Raw genomic sequence first — 23,039 nt, 5'->3', positions numbered from 1 at the left:
GCATAGTGGATTTTGATAAGAGTTAATTATTTTAGGGAGACAAATGTGCAACATCAGCAGCTTTAGATAGTTCAAGAGACAAGGGAATTAACAGGATGCCTTATGAGGTGAATTAATGTACCCATCAGAAGTTATTTTTTGTCTTTATTATAGTGTGTGTGCAGATTTTCAGGACTTTGATGATATCTAGATCTATTAAGCAAACCCAAATTCACTCAAGGTGAGAAGAAGGGGAAAAGCAAAAGCCATTTCTGATTTGATATTAATCACAAGTTCAATGTTAAGGTCTGGTAATTATTTGAATAGGACCTCCTTTTGCTAGCTAGTCAGGAGACATTGAATTTTATTAAATGGGATTACTGGGTCATGACATCCACTGTATTGTGAATAGCACTTGATCAAGGAGAATACAATGAAATAACCTTCAGACAAGGTTGTCAACACACAAAGACATCTTAGATGAAAACCACTTTACTGTGAAGCAAATCCAACAAATTTCAGGAAAGATTTCCTTTGTCTGTAAAAGAAAGATCTTAACTGCAGACTTACAGATCAAGTTCAGAACTCAGAATAAGGCTTCCATTTTGTACACATCAGATGCTCCACATGGGCGCAATGCAGCGAACAGTCTGGGAGTGGGTTCTGCCTGCAAGCCTGAATAGACAGCCAGCTTTGATGTCTAGCTCCCAATGGGGTTTTTCTAAGGAAACCATGGGTTATATTTCCTGCCTTCTCTGCCCAACCTGGGGTTGTCACTCCCTGCTTTGCAGACCACCATTGTACCTAAAGAAAACAGGTAGAGGGATTAATAACCCATTGCAAAAATAGTAGTATATTTTTCCCTGCCTAAAGTGTCTGCTCTGTTAGACCAAACTACTCATCTTCAGGAAACATTGGGAACAATCAGTGGATGATTTCATAAGTGTTAAGGAGAAGACTAAGTTAAAAGTCATTTGCTATGAGAACACAGATTCAGTTACGGGTGATAAACTGCAGCAAGTGCCCACATGACTGTCACATAACCCAAGCCACTCTCTAATCCAAGTGTATTCAAGTTCCTGAATATTCCCAAAAAGCTTTCCCAATGCTGGCTCACCATTTCCATCCAGAAAACAGCTTGAACATGGTTCATGAAACATGAAAACAATTCCTGTTGCCTCCTCCAACCCTGTATAGCAGCCATTTGTGACAATCTGGCTGGGCCTTTTTTCTTGCTTCTGCAGATGGGGGGGTAACACTACCTGAGAGCAGGGAAGGGCTGGCATCCTGTGAACTGAAATCCTGTGGACCATGTACAAACACTCTGACCATATCTCAGTACAAACCATCTGGCATTAGATGAAGCCATAAAGGTGAATATTTTTGACACACTGCTGACACTGAGGCAGAAGTGCTCAGGACAGGCACAATTTTATTGCCCAATGTATTACCTTAGGCAGCAATCAAACTTTGCTATGTCTGCAGTTTGGGAGTAATGCAAAGTTGATTGCTACAGAGGTGGTGCTGCTGAAGGGGAGGCTGTGCCACAAAGAAAATTGCAACATGGATCCTGAGAAAAGATTAGGCAATACAATTTAATCATCTTCCAACAGCTGCATGCAGCAGGGTATGGCTGACTATTGGATGTCAGTGCTCAGGGCAGGGTGTCAAATGGGTGCATTTCAGCCATGTGTGTCACTGATGAATCCAGAAACCAAAAATTCTAAGGATGTTCTGAGTGTGTATGAGAAGAAATAATTTGAAACTGCTTAAAATGGACAGTAATGAGGTGAGGAGCAGGGAAAATACGTTAAGAAATGTTAAAGGCCTTTTGCAAAGGCCCATTAACAGTTCTGCTCAGGCAGAATAGAGAAGAGAGTGAAGTGTGTGTCAGGAAGATTGAAGTGAGTCACCCAGATAAAACACTGCTATGACCTAAAGCCTCATTTGGTTCCTTTTAATGACAAAATACTTGGATAAATTAATTTTTCCTCTCTATGGTAGTTTTGTACAACATGGAAATTGGTAAGGATGATGCTGAATGGTCTTTTACCACAGTAGAAAAAGGAACAATTTCATTAGTACAGTTATCATTGTGTGGGTGTAAACTGGAGCTGTTTTATTATTTGTGATTATCCTTTTTCGTAAGATCCTATGAAGTCATCCAAGGGTTCTTGGAAAGTAAAGAAAACAAAGCAAACCCTTAAGCAAACAAAGCACTCAGGTGGAGTGAATTTTCAGTGTGCCTGGACTGGTCACATTTAATTTCAAACATCTGTTCATCCGCTTAGAGAACAGTATCAATTAAGACATCTATTTCTATCTGTCACTTCTTTACTTTCGCTCCATGCAGCCTCAGGGCAAACCCTGAGAAAAAATGCATAGCAGCCAAGGATGCTGGGGCTCTCAAAGCTGTGCAATTGCAGCTTTGCTTATTCGTGCAAAGATCTGGGAGCTGAGAAGGAAACCCTTTTGTAAGTGGAAGCCATAATGGCAAACACAGCTGTTCCTTGTCTCTTTTTAGTGTGCAGTACCAGCCTCAATTTGGCATGAGTGTAGTTATTTCATTAGCAACTCAGAAGGTGAAATTGCTCTTTCAAAGCCAAGCCTTTAAAATAAAAACATTTCAGTTCACTGCAGCCCAGAAGGCATCACAGCAACAGTGAAGCTCTCTATGTGACAGCCTTGTTCCTCCACTGTGCCTAGGAAAGTCTGAAACCAGTTTTGTGAAGAATAGTCGCCTAACCTGCTTATAAAATTCACTGCAGGGAAATGCTAATGGCAATGTGGAGGAACAAAAAGAGAAAGACCAATTCATTTCTATGAGACACAGTGATGTATCATGGTGTGGCACGCTATTGGGACTGCAAAGGAATGAGCTCCTCTTAGTTCTCATGGATTCAGTGATTATTTATGACTGGTAACATCCATCACCCAGACGGCAGGGTACTGGTGCTGATGCTGCATCACTGCTGTGCCTATTGGAAACACACAGGAGTGCAGTGAAGAGCTGTCTGAGAGCAGATTCACACACTGGCTCTTTGGACTGACTCTTCCACCATGGCCTGGAAAAGCACTGCATAAGAAAGTTATTGCTCATGGCTTTAAACTTTTAGAGGGAGAGCTGTGATATGTAAGAAACAGGTCCACTTGGCTCTACAGCATACACTGGGAAATTCTGACATCAAGAGAATAATGCTCTGCATAGCCCACATTTCTTCCCCTGTATGTCACCTGGCCCCTTTTCCAAAGCACATGCATATAGAAGGACCATGCCAGGGCTGGCAGAGACAGACTAAGAGAGGTAAATCTTCAGGGAAGGGACAGGATTTGGCCCAGAAGTTAGCTATGCCTTGCTCACGATCACTATTCGAATGCTCTGTGACACCTTCAGGTTAGGACACAGGAGGCAAAACCAAACCAACTTTTTTCACTTTTACACTTTAATTGCAAGCACCCTTTAAATACATGGCTGTAGATTTGGGGTGGAGGCCACAGCACATGTAATTCAGTGTAATTTTAGGAAAGTCAGAGAGGAGAGAGTTTACTGTGGCCAAAGATTTAGGTCTTAGTAATGAACATTAGAAATTGAAAGGAAAACAACCACTTAAAAAAAATAACCCTGCATCAACACTGCCAAATTAAAAGACTTATTAGTAGCATTGAAATAACCTCCTAACCACTTACATCAAGTTAAAACAATTTCCCTCTTCTACATCAGTGGATTATCTGCCCTTTCTGGTATGGCTCTTCCTGCCATGTGCTCCCTGTCACTTGGGTCTAGGATACAGCGGGTGGAAAGACGATGGCTTGGCAAAAATGACTCAGTCACTGCTCATTTGTAAACTGACAATTGTGTACTGGAAAACATGAAGAGCAAACCGAGTTTGCTTTGTAAACAGTGGGAAACATCAGCAGTATCTGGTGTAACTGTTATGTAACGCCTGAGTGAGACACTGATTTCTGGGCGACGCTTGCGATGCCATAACAAACACTGAAAAACAGAACATCAAAGAGAAAAGGCAATGTGAATAAGAGAGAAAAACAAGTAAAACCATAAAAAACCTAGAGACTTCAGAGGCTACTCTAACAAATTACTGAAGAGATTATTAGTAGGTATTGAACCCAAAAAATGCAAGAAGCAACATCACGTACCAAGAAAAACAATTGCCCATGCTCCTTGGTATGATTTCCTTTGTGTGAGAGCTTTGGTCCACTCTTAAACATGGGCTAGCTGTTAGGCTAGACCAGAGCCTGCCTCGCTGCCTTTGTGCCCTTCCTGCCTCCCACACAGCACAGGCACGGAGCAATCCTGCATGTCTGCTCTGGCTGGTCTCCCAGGTCCTGTCACCCAGGTTCTGTGCCCCTCTCGGTGGTGTGAAATGCAGCTGTCCCTGAGTTAGGTTAGGGCACTCAGCTGTTAAACCAAACAAACCAGAAGTTTAAAAAGAAGGGAAGGAACTGAACATTTCTATATAAAACAGGATTGGGAAAGCTCGTGGCCGGGGTTACTTGGAAAGGCTCAGACTTGAGTGAGCATGAGCACCCAGCAGCCACAGGACTGCTGCTCCCCAGATGGGATATTGCAAGTGCTCCCTCTTCAGTGCTCTCTTTTTCTTACAATAATAAAAAAAACCCCCTGATAATACTGAGCAGAGATTTTTGTGGAATGACCATGAGCAGTGATATGGTGCCTCTTTCATTTCAGAACCTACTGGGTGACCTGACACCTGGTGGGTGTCACATTCCCTTCAGGGATAAAGTATTCTCATGTGCCACAGAGATGGTAAGTTAAATTGAAGGCTTTCTTTCATATTGTGGTGTGCTTTCTATGTAGTTTTACCTTGTTTTATATTTTTGCTCACATGCTACAATTATCTGCACAGCTAAGCTACAAGAGTGGTAGATCAGCTAAAGGTAAATCTGAAATTATTCCAATAGGGGAGATAAAATGTCTAGATCTGCTCAATATTGGTGGTGCCAGTCAAAACCAGCCTGTGTCTGAAGTATGTGCAATGAGTGGCCTCTTCTGTTATGTCTCTAAAACAGAATGAGGCTCTATTTCTGTCCTTCCAGGCTGAAAAAAAAAAAGAAAAGAAAAGAAAAGAAAAGAGAAAAGAAAAGAAAAAAGAAAAGAAAAGAAAAGAAGTTAAATTTTAAGTAAAGCAGAAATGAATTGCTGCTGAGCTGCTGCATTGCAGATGAGTCCAAGGTTCAGTGAAGTGACTGTACAGTGTTAACACTGTCTGAAAAGTAAAGCAAGAGAGGTATATAAAAAACCTCCCAGCTTTTATTTTCTTTGAAAATCTTTTTAAATTTAGAGCCTAAACTTTATTTCTTAAATATGACTACAACCAGAGTTTGAATTCTGGGGTTGTTTTACATAGGTGCAGTAAAATAACAATTTGAAGGTATGTAGACAGCAGCTCCATCTGTCCATAGTGGTCCCTCTGGCCACATGGCTTCTTGGCTGTGAGAAGAAGTAAATTGCAGCCATTGTCATGAAAGTGGATTTTTATTAACAATAGGGCCAGTTCCATACATCTGATCTGCTAGGGAATGAGTACATGGTCACACTGTTTTCTCTGAGTGAAGCTTTTGTACTGAGAATATTTCTATGACAAAAAGAGCCTCTTTGATTTGACCTTTCTACCTCTTGCCAATAAAAAACCCCTTTAGAATTTCTCAGACTATCTTTAACCCCAGTATTCCCTTAAAGACTTTCTGAAATGACCTCTTCTAAAAAGAACCTCCCAAGGTGATCATCAGCTGTAGACCAAATTACTTTAGAGTTTCATTATTTCTACCTGAATTACAGCTCAGTGACATTTGCAGCAATGATTTACTCTAATTAAGTACAGTTTGAACCAAATACTGAGTCACAACACAGGGTCCTTTCCCCAAAAAAATCATGACACTGATTTCTCAAGATTGAAATTGTTGCAGACAGTAACAGATGTTTAAATTGCTATTCTTCTGTGAGGACCTGCGCATCCAGACTAAGTGCTGAAAATTCCTGTTTCTTTTTGATTTGCTTGGCTTCCACTTGCCTTTAATGATCAGAATAATTTTCAGACTTGATCCATCAATGACTATTCATACACTGTAACTGTGCTATTGCTTCCATAATTTCTTTGATTCCTGATTACTATTAGAACAAAAAATCCCAGTCTTCCAATTATTTTTAGTAGATAGAGAGGGATAGTCATGGCTAAATTCTACTTTTTGTGGCTTTGGAAGTCATTCTTAATGTGGTGATAGCCGTCCGAAGCTGATGACTTTAATACAATAGTACTCTCCTGCACACTGAGAGTCCCATGCAAGCTTCCTCTGACTCATGATGTTCCCAAATGCTTAATGGATGTTTTATTCACAAAAGAAGGAAGCATGGAAGTACAATTTTTGTAGAAATAAATGACTTTTGGTGCCTGTTTTATGACATATTCTCTGGGTAAAGGCAAATCATAAAATTATTTCTTTTTCTGCATTGACATTGTTCTAGTCTTGGATTTTTAGATGATTGCTGATTATGATAATTGGCTGGTGTGGCCATGGGCTAGATTGGAGTAGATTTTCTCCTAATCATGCACATACTTCAGGGATCATTGATGCTCAAACGTTTGGTGCCATTTTCACTAAACCATATTGTGGGTGCTCTGACTTACTCTGGTTTACAACTTACCAAAAGCAAAACCTGGAACTTTGCAGGACCTGAAGGGAACAGATGAGCAGCAGAGGTGTGGAAGGGGAGAAGGGAGCATTGTCCCAGTTGTCTTTCTCCTGGTGGCACATTCCTGAGGCAGTGCCATGGGATGGGAGGTGCTGCTGCATCTGCAGGTTCACCCCATTCCCAGCTGGGCTGCTCATGTTTGGCCAGGAATGGGCTTTCCCAGCTTCTCAGTTTACTTGTTTGTGTATCAATTTAATACTGCTATGACAGAAGGACATTATGTGAGTTAAGAAATCCATTAACAGATCTCTTCAAGCTCATCAGTGAAACTCATTAGAGAAATTACAAAGCATTACTTCTGAAGATGAAAAATGTTGTGCCTCGCTGCATTCCCTGCTGTTTGTTGTCCTTTTCTTCCTCCTTCCCAGTTTTACTCTCTTTGTGCTGTAATATACTTGGAAGAGTACACGAGGGTTGGCCTCTGTCAGACCAGGCCCTGATGGTGTGGGTTTCCCTGACTGCCAGGTATCCAGGAGAGAACACCAAGCTTGTTACACTTATGTCTATTTCAAAATAAAACTCTTTTTTTAAAGTAAAAGCTTACTATCTAGCCTGATTTGTTTTGGTTTCATTTGCTTTTCCTTTGGGCATGCCTTGATTCCTGAAATGCTCTGCAGCATCCATTGCTGGAAAACTTTGAGACTTGCTCCCTGACATACACAGACTTTCCTCCAAGACATCTTTTCATGGAAACTCATTTTGCTGTTGCCATGATGACTTTATAATATGTGCCAGTTTTGTCTTTTGGATTTTATTCTGTGAAGTCTTGCACAGCCTCCACACCTACTCCCATAAGTGGCAAGAATTAGAATTACTCAGCATGTCAGGGATTAGTACTACAGGTACTCAATCTAAGAAAATATTTGGAGAATAAAATACAGAATGAATCAAAATAAAGAGTAAGGAAAGCTGGTGCCAGATAAATGCAGACAGAATTATGACTGCTAGACAGCCGTGTTTCCAGCTTCTAAATTTTATCTCGACTGTGGTGATAAAGACAGACTATCATTATGTGTGCCAGATTTTATGCATGTCTTTCTTTAAAGCATAAGTTTATGCTGGAAGGATCCTGGAGGTGCCTGGTGCTTAATTGTAGAAATACTAGTTCAACAGAAATAAAGTGCTCAGGAAACAAAACACAAACTATATTTCCAAAACATTTTTTTTGTAATTTGATCCTCCCATGTAAACAAGAGACAATAAAACCTTCTGGGAGTCTTGTTAGCCAACAGTCTCCAAACTGCAATGAAAGAAGGATTTCAAAACTATTTCACAATTGTGTTTGGATGAAACATGTGTTTACTGTATGTAAATGAACAAGACATTCTGTTCTTTCACGGTTCATCAGATCCTCACTGTGTTAGCTGGTTTGGCATGTGCAGGAAAGTGGGTCTTCTTCAGAAGGTGCTGGACAGACAAACAATTGTTTTTCAGTGGATGTTTCCACACTTTACAAAAAAAGTATACTTTAGTGCAAGTTTTCGCCTCAGAAGTCATTAAACTTGATCCTGCCTTATTTTGGTTGCTAGAAGTAATGACAAAATAAGTTATTTAATGAAAGAAACATGGAGGCAGAATTTCCCATGACAATAAATTGCTGTTGCATAGTTCTCATTGTCAAGCAGCATGTACTCAAAGTGTGACTAGTCCCAACAGCTTGAAGCTGTTGATTTCTGTGTATGAGAATTTCCTTTAATAGCTTGGGTGTCTTCATATAGCCAGCCCATGGCATGGCATGTGTACCAGCAATTAGCCAAAGGAAAACCGGGATTCATGGCAGATTGGTAAGCTACACTTTTACCCCAGTCTTTGTGCAAGGAAGCTGTGCAGTAATACATATTATTTGTTTTTCTGTCTGCTGTTATGACAGAAAAACATTTCTGAGCATTTGCTGAGTTAGGGAGGTTTCACTGCTGTGGTGGTGGTTTGCATCTTGGATGTTTTATCTGGGTGCAATCAGAGAAAAAACCTATTTGGGACTGCAAGTATACAGTATACAGGCCAAAATGTGTGCTCTTTTGTGAGCTGTGCTGCAAAGGGTGACTGCTGTGGATCAGAGCCTGGGGCACTGCATGGGGGTGAAATAAAGAGCATTTTATTGTTCTACAGCCTCCTCTGTATTGCTGTGCCATCTCCTCCACCGTTGCTAGAATTCCAGCTTAGGCATTTGTGTTCACCTCTGCTGGAACAGAGGATGTGCCTCATGGAAACTGCTGATGGATCTGTTAATCCAGGATAGCAATGGCCTTGCATAGTGTTGAGGAAGAATTGTGGAGCTGGACAGTGATTTATTGTTCCCAGACCAGCAAGTAACAACAGTTGGTATGTGCTTAGGCTGCTGACACAACCCTGTAACTTGCAAAATTCCTCAGTCTGAGCTGGCTTTTGTTCTTCCCACCTTTCCACATGGGTACTCTGGCCAGGCTGGCCATCCTTGATTGAAGGCTACAAGGAGCTGGGAGGGAGAGCAGCACAAGTCATATCCTGCTCTGGGCAGAGAGTCCTAGTGATAACTGCTTTTATTGCTGTCTTTCATCTTCATAGCATGAATCTTATGACTTCAAATCACTTCAAGATGATACAAGCGTGTTTGTCATGAAATTTTGCTCTGTGTCATGAAAAGAGTATTTTTTATTTGTTTGGTTTTTGTTTAAATATTGAATTGATTGTTTAGTTTCTTTCCTTGCCTCAGTCCCACGCTACTTATGTTTCTAGTGAGGGAAATATCAGAACCTTTGTTTTTCCTTTTACAGCTTTATAGCTGGGATGTTGTTCTGCTCAGCAATCACAGTTTAAATTACACAGGCATCTTTTCCCAGTTTGCTCTCTCTAAATCCAAATCTCATCTAAATCCATCAAAATACTGCACAATTGTCAGGCCAGCAGTGTTTTTTGCAGTAACTTTCAATTTCAATATTGCACTAAGGAAAAGTGTTACAAATGTAGTGACTCCCTTGCAGGGTCCACTGATACCATTGATGAAATGTTTAGGTCATTAAGCTACTCTGTTATTTCCTCCCCAGGCTTAAAATGGCTGGTTTTGTGAGATCCTGAGTATCAAAAAAATGCCTTTCTTTTGCATCTGAATTCTTTAGGGGTTTTTTTTGATAGGTTGCAGTACTTTAGAGTCTGCAGGTTATTGTGGACTGGTTTTTTTCAGACTTAGATTGCTACCTATTTATTTGGCTATCCAGAATTCCAGCACAACACTGAAAATATTTTCAAATAGTAAATATAACTAAATACCTAATAAATGTCTAAGAAACCTCTTCCAATTCATCACAATGTCAGCTGGTTTACATTCATATGGTAATACAGGATAGAACTACCTAAGAGAGAAAAATTATTTTTAAATAACATATGAATACTTATTTAGTCGTGCACTGGCAGCCTTTTGCACTAGTGCAAAAGCAAAGCACACTTGAAAAATCTTTTTTGACATTAGGTACAGGGATTAATCCCAACAGTTACACATAGATGCTTCCCATATCTTAGAGCATTTGAGTAGCTGTTAGATACAGAGCATCTTTTAGAAGGACTTAGTTTGGTTTTGGTATGGATTTTTATTGCCTTATTTACTTTGTACTGACTCCTTTATATTGCTCTATTCCTATCAATCTGCCTGTTTTTCCATTTATTATATTACTCACACTAAAATATGGATTTTGCAGCATCTGTTTGTTCCAGGATGTTTCGTGCTCTCCTGCCATCTCTTCTGTCTCTTTACCTGTTGTAGATGTTTTGCAATCTTTTGTCCATGATCTATGTACGCCAAGTTTGGGGAATTTGCTCTCACACCCTTCTGCTCAGCCTGCTTTGTGGAACTGGAGGATGGGTCCCACAGTGTCGAAACAGCCTCAAGTATCAAGTTGGAATGCTGGCACATCACCTTCTTCATGGTCCCAAACACTGCAGTAAGTAATCAGAAATTGCTCTTAATTAAATGTTCAGCATCAATGATAGCACTACTAGTTACTAGACTGGCTAATAGAGCTTAAACCACAGGTGGTTAAACCATTCTAAAATTATCTTTACACTAGATATAACTTCCAAACATCCTAACTGGGATGAAGTTCTCAGGAGAAGACAGGACTTGTGCAAGGCTGGTATTTGAGAGGCTTTTTGAACTAAATGAGCACAGCTTCCCACTTCATCTAGTTCATTCTCCCTTGCTGTCCTTCACCACACTGGACGAAAGGGAGTTACCTGATATTGGATAGAGTCTGTTGTGCTAATAAAGAAGTCTCATTTTATGATAAAAGTGTTATTTCAAATGTGCTCTGTTTCATCTTTTCCCAAAGTTAAACTTCAAAAACAGTGTCTGTACAGAGGAGGAGGAGCTGGAACTGCAGAACTGGGCTGCTGCATCTGTTGATCAGGGCAGTGCTAACTCAAGCAGCAGTGTGGGTGTCACACATAATCCAGTTTTATAGGTATAAGCAGAACACACGGCCTCTAAGGCTCAGCAATCTACAGCTCTGCACTCTCTTGGGGTGGTGATAGGGGCTGTGACCCCTAGAGGAGTCCAGAGCCACTGTAATATCCCTGCTGTTGGCTCTAGGGCAAACGTGGGGCTGCTGTTACCCCAGAGAATACACAGCATGGCATTGCTGACACAGGACCAGGAGACTTCCCCATACACCTCTATAGCTGTGTATATTCACATACAAATACATAGCCCACATAATTTTATGGACTTGTCAGACATTGTAAAGACTGGGGAGGCTGCTGGCACTGGGGATGGGGAAGAGACACTGAAATAGGTCTTAAAAAATGGTTCAAACTATCCACATCCGAGGATGTGAAAGGGGAACTTGCCACAGGGTAGGCAGTGACCACATCCTCCAAATGTGCACAATAAAATTATGCTGAGACTGCTTTCCCAGAAATGCCCCAGCAAGTCACTGTCTTCTGACTGGCTCCTTGTCCTCTCTTAGTCATAACTCTCAGATAGTAAATCTGAAAATAGTACATCCCTATTTAGTAATAGGGATGTAATAGTAATAGGGATGCCGGTTTGGGTGAACAAAAACATCAGGATGGCATTTTGAATATATCTGTGATGGCAAGCACGGCAAGACCAAAGGTTTAAAAAAATATGCAATGGAGATTTCCTGACCTTCCCAGTCTTCATCCATTAAACATTTTCTCAGTAGTTCTCCAGTATGCACACAACCTGGCCCAAAAACTAATTAAATCAATTTTTCAGTGTGCAGCCATCAATACTTTGCTCAGGTATCAAAAGCCTGGAGATGTTTTAAAGGAGAAATCCACTTTTTTAGCACTATTTGGCCATTAGAGGAAACCAGAATGTTGTATTTTAGCTTTTAGTTGTTTTCATTATTTATTTTTATAATTATTCTTACTCAACTATTACTTTTTAATCTGGACCTTTCCTTGTTTTTTGCATTTTAGAATTTGTTAAACTGTCTCTAAAGCCATAATTAAGAAAAATAGACAAGTAGAGAACTGATGTAAAAGCAAATAGTTCTGAAATATCAGTGATTGTAGCTTATAATAGACAAAAGTCCATCTGTCACTTTAATTGATAGATGCTAGGCCCTATTTCAAAAATTCAGGGAAATGAATAGCATACAGTTACTCTGACCTTGCAAAATAAATAGCAATGCCCTGAAGACACACTAAAAACATATCAGGAAGTAGAACTGTTTTCTCTGTTTTAAACAACATTTCATTCAATGGAAAAAAAGCCAAAGAATACATTTTTCCAGATGATTTCAGATGTAGTATGCTGATACTTGTCTTCCAATAGCAACAATTAAAATAGCTTGCTTGTGTAACCAGAGTGTAGACATTATTTCCACTATTAGCCCATACTTCTGTAAGAGCAGTAGTAGCTAAAAAATACAGTTCCTTTTGTACACAAAAGCATTTGGTTTCTCAGAATATGTATGGGGATTTTTTCCCCCTTTTTTCCCCCCAAAACCTCCCACCAGGATGGTAATTAGTGATAAATCCACACGAGAAAGTTCAGCTCAGAACTCAATATGTAAGACTCCAAACTTGAAAGGGCTTTCATAGATAAATCTTCTAGGAATGTTTTAAGGAAACAGGGTCTGACAGGCTACAACATCTTGCATTGTCAGTCAAAGCTTCCCTAAAAGTCAGAAATTTGGTCAGGTCTTATTTTTCAGTTTGAAATTTTATCAATAGCGCTGTTTAAAACCAATAACAAGGAATTTAAAACATGCTGTGTAAACACAAATGGAGGCTCTCCTCAATTAAGGAGTGCTTTGCAGGCTCTAGATTTGTATTTGTATTTGATTCTCTCAATTTAATTCTACCAGCCAAATAAATAAATAAGTATGGATTTGAATAAATATTAATCTCTCTGTGATGCAGAGAAAAGCAATTGTATTGCTTTAGAGCAGAAGGCTGGGGTTCATGCTCGAAGAATGAATGCTGCTTCTGCTTGGATGAATAAACAGATGAGAGGCCTTCCAGCCCATGCTCCATCAAGAACTGTGGAAGGAGATGCTCACAAAATTTGAAAATGCAGAAATAAGAAAAAAAATTACATTTTATTTTTAGCCCTTCAGTTTTTCAATAGAAAGATACAAAGGAAATTTTTTAGAATGATGTCACAAACTTTCCGGGTATGGGGCTGAAGTTCCACACAGAAGATCAGAGAAGCTGCCTTCAACATTCTTGCCAGCAGTTGTGTCCCTGTCCTACTGTGGCAGAGATGGGTGTGTACAAGGTGACCCAGACTGGATCTTCATGGCATGTGGCCATTATTAAAAATCATTATTTCCTAGAATGTCCTGCTCATTAGTATAAGGTTTTTACCTACATTATCCAACTTTATTTTGCTGTTAATGCTGGTTGTTACTCAGTCCTTCAGTTGTTCTTGGCTGCTCATAATGTCTGAAAGGACCATGGAGAGGCAGAACTGTCTGGGGGCTACTCTACATTGCACCAGTAATGAAATGCCCCACCCCAGAAGTTCTGAAAGACAGATTTAATGTTAAGGAAGCTTTTCTTCCCCTCCTGTTGCAGACACAGTGGCCCCATGGACCTCAGCCAATGTTTCTGGAAGTATCAGTTTTGTACCAGTGATTGTGTTTCTTTTGAGACCACATCAGACCCACAATTCCATCTGAAATGAGCTCTGCCTTTAGCTTTCACCTCCTGAGTGAACTGGCTCTCTTGGGCTTTTCTGATTTGCTTGGTAGCTTTATGAAATAATGCCTTTTAGACTGCATTAAATAATCTGAGATTTTTAAAAAATGGAAATAATGTCTTTTATACCAGATTAAATACATCTGAGATTTTTTACCAGGTCCTAAAGCAGGAAGATGCAGCAGTTGATACTGCTCCCATTCCAAATGCTACCCCGGCTCTTCGTTTTGTCAGAAAGATTTATGAAGGAGAGCAGGGGTCATGCACATTGCAAATGTGCTTCTGCTAAAGCAGCGTATTCCTGGAGGAATAAACACAGACAGTGCTGAATTACTTTGTCATCATTAGAAATTGTCAGAGTCCCATAATGTTCGTGAGAGCAGACAGGTTAGAATTGCACAGACCAGAAAATAAATGCTCACACTGAAAAATACACTGAACTCCCTAGCCCAGTGCACACAGCTTTCCTCAGCTGGGAGGAATGAGTGAGCTGGGCTGCTGAAAAGGAGTGCAGGTTTTAGCTGCTTCAGTGGCTGATGTGGGAGGTTTGCTTGAAAAAAGACTCTCCTTGGTGTGATAATTTCTCAGTGAATGGATAAGGAACTTATTTTCTTTTGAGAAAAACTGCTACTTATTATAAATATTTTTCAAGAAAATTAGGAAAACAGCCTTGTAAGTATTAATGCTTCATTTCAGTACTCCAAAGGAAAGTTTCCATGCTTCACTTTTTTTGAATATGAAAATGGGATGTGGTAATCACAGTCCTTTTTAAAGAAGCATGAAGAAAAATTATTCATTCGGCAAATACATATCAAAGAAATGCTAATATGTTCTTGTTGCCTCTTATTCTTTATCTGTAAAGTTATTTCAAATATTAGCTTGAAAAGTTTGCTTTGCTCTTGTAGGATTCATAACCAAAAGATTTTGCTTAGCCACTGTCTCACTCTTGAGTGATGGTCCTTAATACTCTGCCAAGGCAGATGGTCTTGAGCAGTGGTGCTTGCTGGGGACGTGACTGCACTGCTCTGCTGGATCATCTGGCTTCTTTTCCTTTCTGAAAAATATATGTATCATAGTGTATATTGCTGCCACATGCTGTAATTAATCGCAAAGACATACTGTAGTTAATAGGAAAGCTGGAAATTTTTAATGGGCAACTTTAGCTAAAAAGCCCTGTAGTTTAAAAAATAATCCTTCCCATATTCTAGACTGAAATAATTCATTCTGAGTGATGTTTTCCTGATATCTAGCAATAATCTAGACAAGAGAGTTGTTTCATTTATAACTGGTGTCTCACAGCTTGAAGACTCAGGTGTGCCTGCCTCCAGCTCTTCCTTTGCTGCTCATAGTTCCAAACTCCTGATTTGTCTCCATTAAGACTGCAGTAATCCTCTGACAATCTTTGCTGTGTCACCCCTTTGAAAGATACTTACAGTGTTCACATTTTCTTTCAGGACAGAGACCGTTTCTCTTGTCCTTTCCTATCTGGCTAATCTGCCTTAGCCAGATATGGAGTGGCTTTGACTGTCCAGGGCACGTGAAGTACAGCTCCTTGGGCCTTTCTGTGTCCCTGTGCAGAAAATATTTCAGTTCTCTGTCTCCAAAGCAACTGAATTTTAATTGACCTGAGTGCTATATCCACACAGGCAGGACAATGTCCTGCTGAGGCTGTCTTCAGCCTCCCTAATACAAAGAGATCTCCTTTCTCAGGTTTGCCAAGAGCCATCACAAATGTTTATGGACTCTAAGGGTTTTACTGACTAGCCAATAAAATAATTTGTTAGGATAAGTGATTTCAGTTGGGAAGGACTTACAATGATCATCTGGTCCAACTGCAACATCTTATGATGTAATTTCCCCTCAGTAAAATATCAGGTATTTAATTTTATTTTGTTAGAATCAAAACTTTCCCCTATATTTTTGGAATATGTGCAAAATCACCACAAAACTCCCCCAAACCAAAAAAACACCCCCAAAAACCCCAAAAAAGATTCTTCACAGTTTGCTGGTAATAATATAATATGTGAGATAAAACAGATGCTGCTGTACGACTGATTTTACATTTTTGTCCTTTTAAAAGATTTTAGGATTTGGGCACCAGCATGATTTCCATCTATCTGTGAGGTGAAATATCAAACCTTTTTCTTTAACTATTCCTGGAAATATATTGTTCACTCCTATATTAAGTTTCTGAGAAACGATATTATTGTCCAAGTCATAATCACTCTGAATATGGCAAGCAATTCATTGTGTCAATAATTCTGGAATCTTTAATGTGTATATATATATATATATACACACATATACACACACACACACGTGCATCTTATCTAATATATAGTAGAGATTAAGTTACTGAATCTTGTCTGTAAGTCACTGCTACCAGCTCTGCAGTTTCCCTTAGACTCAAAGAATGGTGTTGCCTTGAAAAAGCTGCAAAGGCAAAATATCTATTTATCATTGGTATTTTCACAGTTTTGGGGAGCTTATGCAGATATGGCATTCAAGGACTCCACTTCGCCAACTATTCAGATCACTCCTGTCTGAGAATTTAGTGGATTTCATGATTCTTTAGGTAACTAGAGCATCATTGTAAAAATCAATACAGGTAGAGTTGAGCTCATCCTTGCCAGCTGCTAGGATGAGAATAAGAAATTTGAACCATGTGACCATTTAATAGGGTACAGCATAATGCAAGAGGGAAAAAATAGAAAGAAAAAATAGAGAGTGATACTAACCTAGAAAACCATGTATTTCGATAGTTTCTTGAAAATTTCTTTGTCCTAGAATCTGCCAGAACTCTCTTGAGGCTTGTTCCTATCACTGCACTGATCGAAAATAACAAAGAATGCAGCACTTAAAATATTTGGCTCATAGGAAATAGCTTGCTAGAGCAGGAGGCAGCTTTCTCCTGTGCATTTTTCATGTCCTGCTACAAGAAGATCAAAACATTGGGAAGGATATGTATTCAGTTGAGAAATGTTAAGAATGCCAGTTCTGATGTAAGACATACTTTTGATATTATATCTACTGCACATCTAAAACTGTCAGGCTACAATGAAATTTGTCACTTCTATCTTACACTTGTATTAAGTGAGAACTGACAATTGACCTTTAGTAACACCAAGTTTGACAATTCTTGTACATATAAGTGTTACCAGAATGATTTTATAAACCAAGGCTTTCAAACACATCCTGTTGTAATCTTTTGGGAGAGAGAATGCTACGCTGTATTTTTTAAGGCAGTATTTTTACTGTCTTACAACTCTCCTCAGGTCATATTAAATCATTTGCAATGAATTAATTTGTTAGGCAGAAAAACCTGTCAATGCTGAAACTAAGAATTTCTCTGTCAAGTTAGAGGTGCAGGAAAAGTTAATTTGTAATTGAATCCATGTATCCTTTGAAAATGAAATAGTTGATCTAAAGGTAAGCAAAGTGAAATGTTTAAAAGTACAAGAGACAAGTGATATCCTGCCTAGCTCCTAACTTCAAAAGCCATGACTTGTGTGTGGCTCAGACTTGTGCATAGAATTCTGCAGTTCACTTTTCACTTTTGCCCACTGGTATTGCTCCAATCCAGGTGAGCCAAAGGTTGGCATCTGCTTGACTCCATCTTGACAGCCTGAGCTGAATTCTCTGCTTAAAACTGGGCATATACCAGAGGGCAAACCTTAGTGGGGTTTCACATAAATTCTTCACACCAGAACACCTTGTAAATATTGAAAATAGTGATTTGGGGGTTTCTGCTCTATTCCTAATACTTTGGGAAAGCATGGAAAAATGTCTAGATTGAATGCAAACAGACTGAAATCCTGTTGCACTCACTGAAAACAGGGAATTTTCACTGAGAGCCGCAAGGAAAAAGAACTACCCATGGTATGCTGATAGACACTGAAATCTAAGAAAATATTCTAAGAAAATTTAGAACAAGGTATTTTCCCTAGACTTTCATATATATATATATATAAGTTAACTAGGTAGAAAAGGAAATTAATTAAGAAGAATGGAAAAGGAACCCTAGAGTGTGCAGGGCATTACTGGGTGCCAGCTGCCATTAGTGGAAAGCAATAAGCAGCATAGCATTACACCTGGACCATGTACTTCATGGAAGAAGGGGAGAGCAGTGGGAAACAAGTCACAAGCCACTGCACTTCCAGGTCACTCACTTGTTTAATTTTACTGGTTTTATCTTGAGTCGGAGCTCTGTATTTTAAGAGCTGATTACATTGTATAACTGACCTGATTAATGGGTGTAACTCTAGCTCAAGCCCTGAGGAGCCTCCATATCTCAGTGAATAATCTTTTTCCTTCTGCAGTATGTCACCTGTCAGCAGTGCCTAAGGACAGTCTAAACCAGGCTTCACTCACTGGCTGTCCAGTGCTTTGAGATCCTTTGTCAAAAGCTGCTTCTGGCAATTATTTATAGGTCAACATTTGGGTGAGCTAATTGCAGGCAGGACCCCTGGAAAGGTAACTAAACAGTTACTGCTCATGCTGGGAGGAGAAATGATTATGTGACTTACCATTTCTCATTAATGTGCTACTCTTGGACATTTTGAACCAGCAGTGCTGCATTTGGCTTGGGGGAAGGGCAGCTCTGTCAGAAATCTTGGTGAATGTCTCCATCTCTAATTAAATTGGGGCTGATATTACTATCCTCCTTTGTGTTTTCAAAACTTTATTAAGAAATAGAAGTGCCTTAATCTCCCTTCTTTTTGAGTTTTCCTATGAGCGTTGATACCTCACACAGGCTCACCTATTTTATACCAGTCAGACTGATCCCTGAACAGTGTTTTTATGTGACATTGGTGTGCTTTCTGCAGCTGAGGTCAGTTAATGTGAGCTCATTAGCAATACCTTCTCTATTCCCCAAATTCCCCTTGTTACTGATGCTAACTTCTTGAGAGCGAACTATGATCCTTCCATCTAGGTCCTTCATATGACAGGGCAATTAATCCTCCCCCTTTGTGCTGAAACCTCTTGTTACACAGATCTTCTGGCAATTCCATTCCCTCTGCAGTGTTTCACAAAATACCATATTGGATCTGAGCCCAACACCAGCTGCACTGGTGAACACCAAACCAGGACATTTCAGTCAGGGACTGTCAGACTTTTCTGTCAAAAGTAGTGCAAAAGCAAAGGTATTCAAATTTGTCTTTTTAAGGTGCTTTGATGCTGACACCTATGAATTTGTTTTCTCCTTGTTAATACATCCTATAAACTCTCATTTTACCTTTACTTCTTGTTTTATAATGATCAGAAGCTGTTTGCAATTTGATAACATGAAATGTGCCAGTTGGGCAGAAATGAAATTGATTCAAGCAGTTGTCCCTGTTAATTGTCATAGGATGTTTTGGAAAGGTCTATTAGGTTTATTTAGTTTTATTTGTTTAAGTTGTGCTTAACACTTGCTCTGCTTGACTGTCCATTCACATCCACATGTGTAAACTCAGAGTAACTGTTGTAAAGCCAATGGGATTATACTTAGATTGAGTTGTAAGAGAAAGAGTAACTGCAGCTTCAAGGTTGAGTCTTTAATCACATTGGCATCCAGTGGATTTGGCTCTTTATATCAACTCCTATATTTCTTTAACGGGTAATAATAACCAGTTAATATGACTCAATGATGTAAGTAGATGCCCCTAACAGATTAAAAATAGTAATCAGAGAATAAACAAATAAATCTTCTTTTAGCAAGAATATTTATCTTCTTCACAATTAAGCTCCCACACGATTTTGCTCAGATTTCTGCTAACAAAAGTCTGTATTTGTATGTCAGTATTAGAATATGTTCAAGATCAATTTATAATTCTAAACCCACCCACATTTCTGTAGAGCAACAGTTACTGAGGGTGCTTTAAAAAACTCTACAACGATCATATTTGGAGTATTGCGTGTTAGGAAGTGTGAGTTTCTGATCTCAAGTAGCATCTCCACAGCTTATGAATGTTCTTTCTGACTTAGGGTATGTACAGATGACCTAATTTCTGATGTGACTGCCCACCTTTAGCATTTGGACTTTCTGCTTGTTTGCTGTTTGATAAATGGGTCTCTGTCAACATGACTTGGTGAAATTAGTGGAACTCCTGTACTCTGTGTCTGCATACAAGATTGAGTACTTGGGGGTCATTACTGGAGCTGCTGAAAGAGGAAACAGTGATGTGGGAATCTATGCTCTGAGGGCACACAGTACTCTGAGTGCCTATCAAAAATACAAAAAGTTTAAATAAAAACAATACAACTCACAGGAACTGCACAGAGCAGATACAAATACAGGTTATCTAGCAGGTGAAAAGTGGCAGTGGCAGGCACAAGGAGCGTGATTTTTAGTTTATCTGTTGTTGAACACAGGCCCAAAAGCTGCTGTAGTAAGCTGTAGTAAGAGACCACACTTTCAAAACAACAGTTCTACCAGCTCCAAAAGATGGATGACTTTTCCTGCTGGCAGACAAGAGTGTGTTGGTGTACGCCAATAAAGAAAACTCAGGAGTATTGCTCTGAAGGAGATATTGCGTCCAGTGGGCAATGGTTGCTTTCCAGCAAATAGTATTTTACCCCTAAGAGATGAGGGAAGTACTTTGACCATGTACATACACCGTGCTCTGTCACATCTGCTCTGCAGAAGTCCTTTCTTCAGGTGCTCATGTTCCCTTCAGAGCAGATGAGGGGCAGATCACTTCCATTCTCCCGTGTGCTTTGCCATTATTTCCCACAGGTTGTGCCTCAAGAGATGGGGTCTTATAACAGTGGGTAATGAAAGCTGTAAGGCCACTTTACCTCTCTTTGTCTGAAGAAGAAATAATACTCCTGGAGATGCTGAAAATTTGATTTTGGCATCCTTGAAGTGAAATAGGGACTGAAATGGGGCAAGGGAGGTGGGGGGGGAGGGCAGGGGGAGAGGATGGAGAATGTTTATTACCTTGTCCTTGCCAGAAAAGCTACAGGATAATCTTTCTGGGCACTATTAGTGGTTGAGGTGAAATGAATTTATGGTTCATAGTCACTTGCTTATTTTGGAAGGGTATCTGAACTCATATATATTGGAATACGGTCCAAGACGCCACTTCTGGCATTTAAATCCCATAATGAATCACAAGTTGAGGATATGATTCAATATCTTAAATTGCGTTATCAGATTTGTGACTCATGGTTAATGAGACAAAGTCTGGGAGGGTTCTGAATGATGCCTTCAGGAACAACAATTTTTGATCATTTTTCTTGTGGTCAGGAGGTGAAGGTGGTGTGCACTGGGGTCACAGCACTGTGTTATTGCAGCACAACCAGGGTGTTGCCAAGGAAGGGCTGTTTCAAAAGCGCTTGTGAAGAGCTGTTACCCCTAACTTTCACTAGCAGTTCCACACTATAGCAAGAATTTCAAAATGAGGTGCCCTCAAAATACAGCACATGTGCTGTACTGTGTATATATTGTTGCAGATAACAGTAGAAATACTTTTTATCTCTGTCTCCTCTACTTCTCAGGGTATATCAGCAGAGAGGCAACACTTAGACTCCCCTAGTCTTTGCACAAGCATCTTGGTATAGGTACCCTTCCTTGCTAGGCTGACCTATATCCCTACATGCTCCAGGTTTGTGTGACTGGCAGGAAGTGCAAGACAGGCCAAATGACAATGCAATGCAAATGCAATGTGTGTTGCACAGCTAGCAATGACTGCACTAGCAGGAGGCACTAGGGGTCCAAGCTTCTTGAAGCAGATTTTTCTAATAGGAAGAAGAAATGATAATCAAGAAAAATGGCATTTTTAAGCAAGGAGATTGAGGAATAATCAGCTGCAAGTGATTCTGATCCTCAGAATACACCTTGGAGGAAACTCAGGCTAAGAGGAAGAAAGTGAACTAACTTCATAATATAGCCAAATTAAAGAAATCGTCAAGTTACTTTCACAGTCCTTTTGCCAATTTGAGAGGAATTATGCTATACCCAGTGGTATCAAAGGCTGTGCTGAGATCCAACCAACAGCAAATACTCATTTCCTAGTTCTCGTTGCATATTTAGTTATCTTTACAACATAACCACAGGAATGATTCCCTGGTCTCTCTAAGGACTACTCCACATTAAAACTATAAAAAATGCTGTAAGTCAGATATTGTAGAAAATGTCTGTGAAAGAATAGGAACAGAAAGAAATCATAAAGAGCCCCTTTCTTGTGAACTTTGTCTACAGATGCTGACAGACACAAAGTCATTCAAATGGCTTTGCTTCAAGAAGGTCTCTGAGATCTTAAGGTCACAGTTTGGTTAACATAACTCAGCAGACGACAATGTGCTTCTAGATCTCCTTCCATGATTCAATGCCACCCACATCCGATCTGTGTTTGGCTGAGCTGCCAAAACATTAAAATCTTTGAAGGAAGCATCCTACTGAATTTAAAGTGGGTGTCCTGCTTTGAGAGAGCAGTTCTTAGGCTGACCATTCCAAGCTGGGGGAAGCCTAGGAGTTGAAGTATGGAGTGGCTAGTTATGGTGGAAGTTAAATAATTTCATCATTGCTGACTCCTGTTAAATACTAAAGGGCACAAAGCTAGTGTGTGCAGTAGCAGAGGACATGCAAGTTGGGAAATTCTCCACCTCATGTCATTTCAATAGAAAGTCTGTTCTTTCAAGTTACTCAGACCTGGGTCCTGAGCCAGAAAAGCACAAACACCCCTCATGGATGGTAGATCTAGTGTGCTTTCTGATTCTTTCAGCTACCAGGTTTTCTCACAAGTATTCTTGTGCTTTCTTTACAAATGGCCAGTGAGGCTCGATGAAGCCACAAAACCACAATGACATCTTCCTTTCACTCCTTCACTAAAGCTCTGCCTTCCTTGGTGGCAGTTAATTTCCCAATGCATGAGGGCTGTTGCTATCCACGCTGATCAAATATTGGCTCATGGTTTCCATGTGATCCTCCAGCTTCATGAACCCATGTGTTATCTCTGTGATTGTAAATGCAACATAGCAGGAACTCTCAATTTCTGTTCACAGCCAAAACCTAAAATCATTGCTCAGGAAATGGCTCTTAAGCATAGTAATAACAGAACTACCAGTGCTCATATAGCAACATTAAGAACACCCTGAGCTGCTGTGAAAGACTGGGAAGAGGCTGATCAACATCCTGAAGAAGAAATCTTTTTTTTGTAGACAAACATGAGCAAATTTCATCTATGCCTCAAGCTGGCAGGAG

General features: G+C 39.8%; 1 long non-coding RNA gene across 1 annotated transcript; it reads right to left on the bottom strand.

The window, feature by feature from the left end:
• Window positions 1-319: 319 nt before the first annotated feature.
• Window positions 320-15,032, bottom strand: LOC125331036. Its single transcript, XR_007205831.1, has 3 exons — window positions 14,010-15,032; window positions 10,437-10,618; window positions 320-783 (listed from the first exon to the last, which is right to left on the bottom strand). It is a non-coding gene; the product is annotated as an uncharacterized LOC125331036 (long non-coding RNA).
• Between the last annotated feature and the right edge of the window lie 8,007 nt (window positions 15,033-23,039).

The sequence above is a fragment of the Corvus hawaiiensis genome, chromosome 10 (assembly GCF_020740725.1).
Source record: "Corvus hawaiiensis isolate bCorHaw1 chromosome 10, bCorHaw1.pri.cur, whole genome shotgun sequence".
In the NCBI taxonomy this organism is placed as follows: Eukaryota; Metazoa; Chordata; class Aves; order Passeriformes; family Corvidae; genus Corvus; species Corvus hawaiiensis.
The sequence above is the reverse complement of the archived record's forward strand: the minus strand, read 5'-3'. Positions and strand labels throughout refer to the sequence as shown.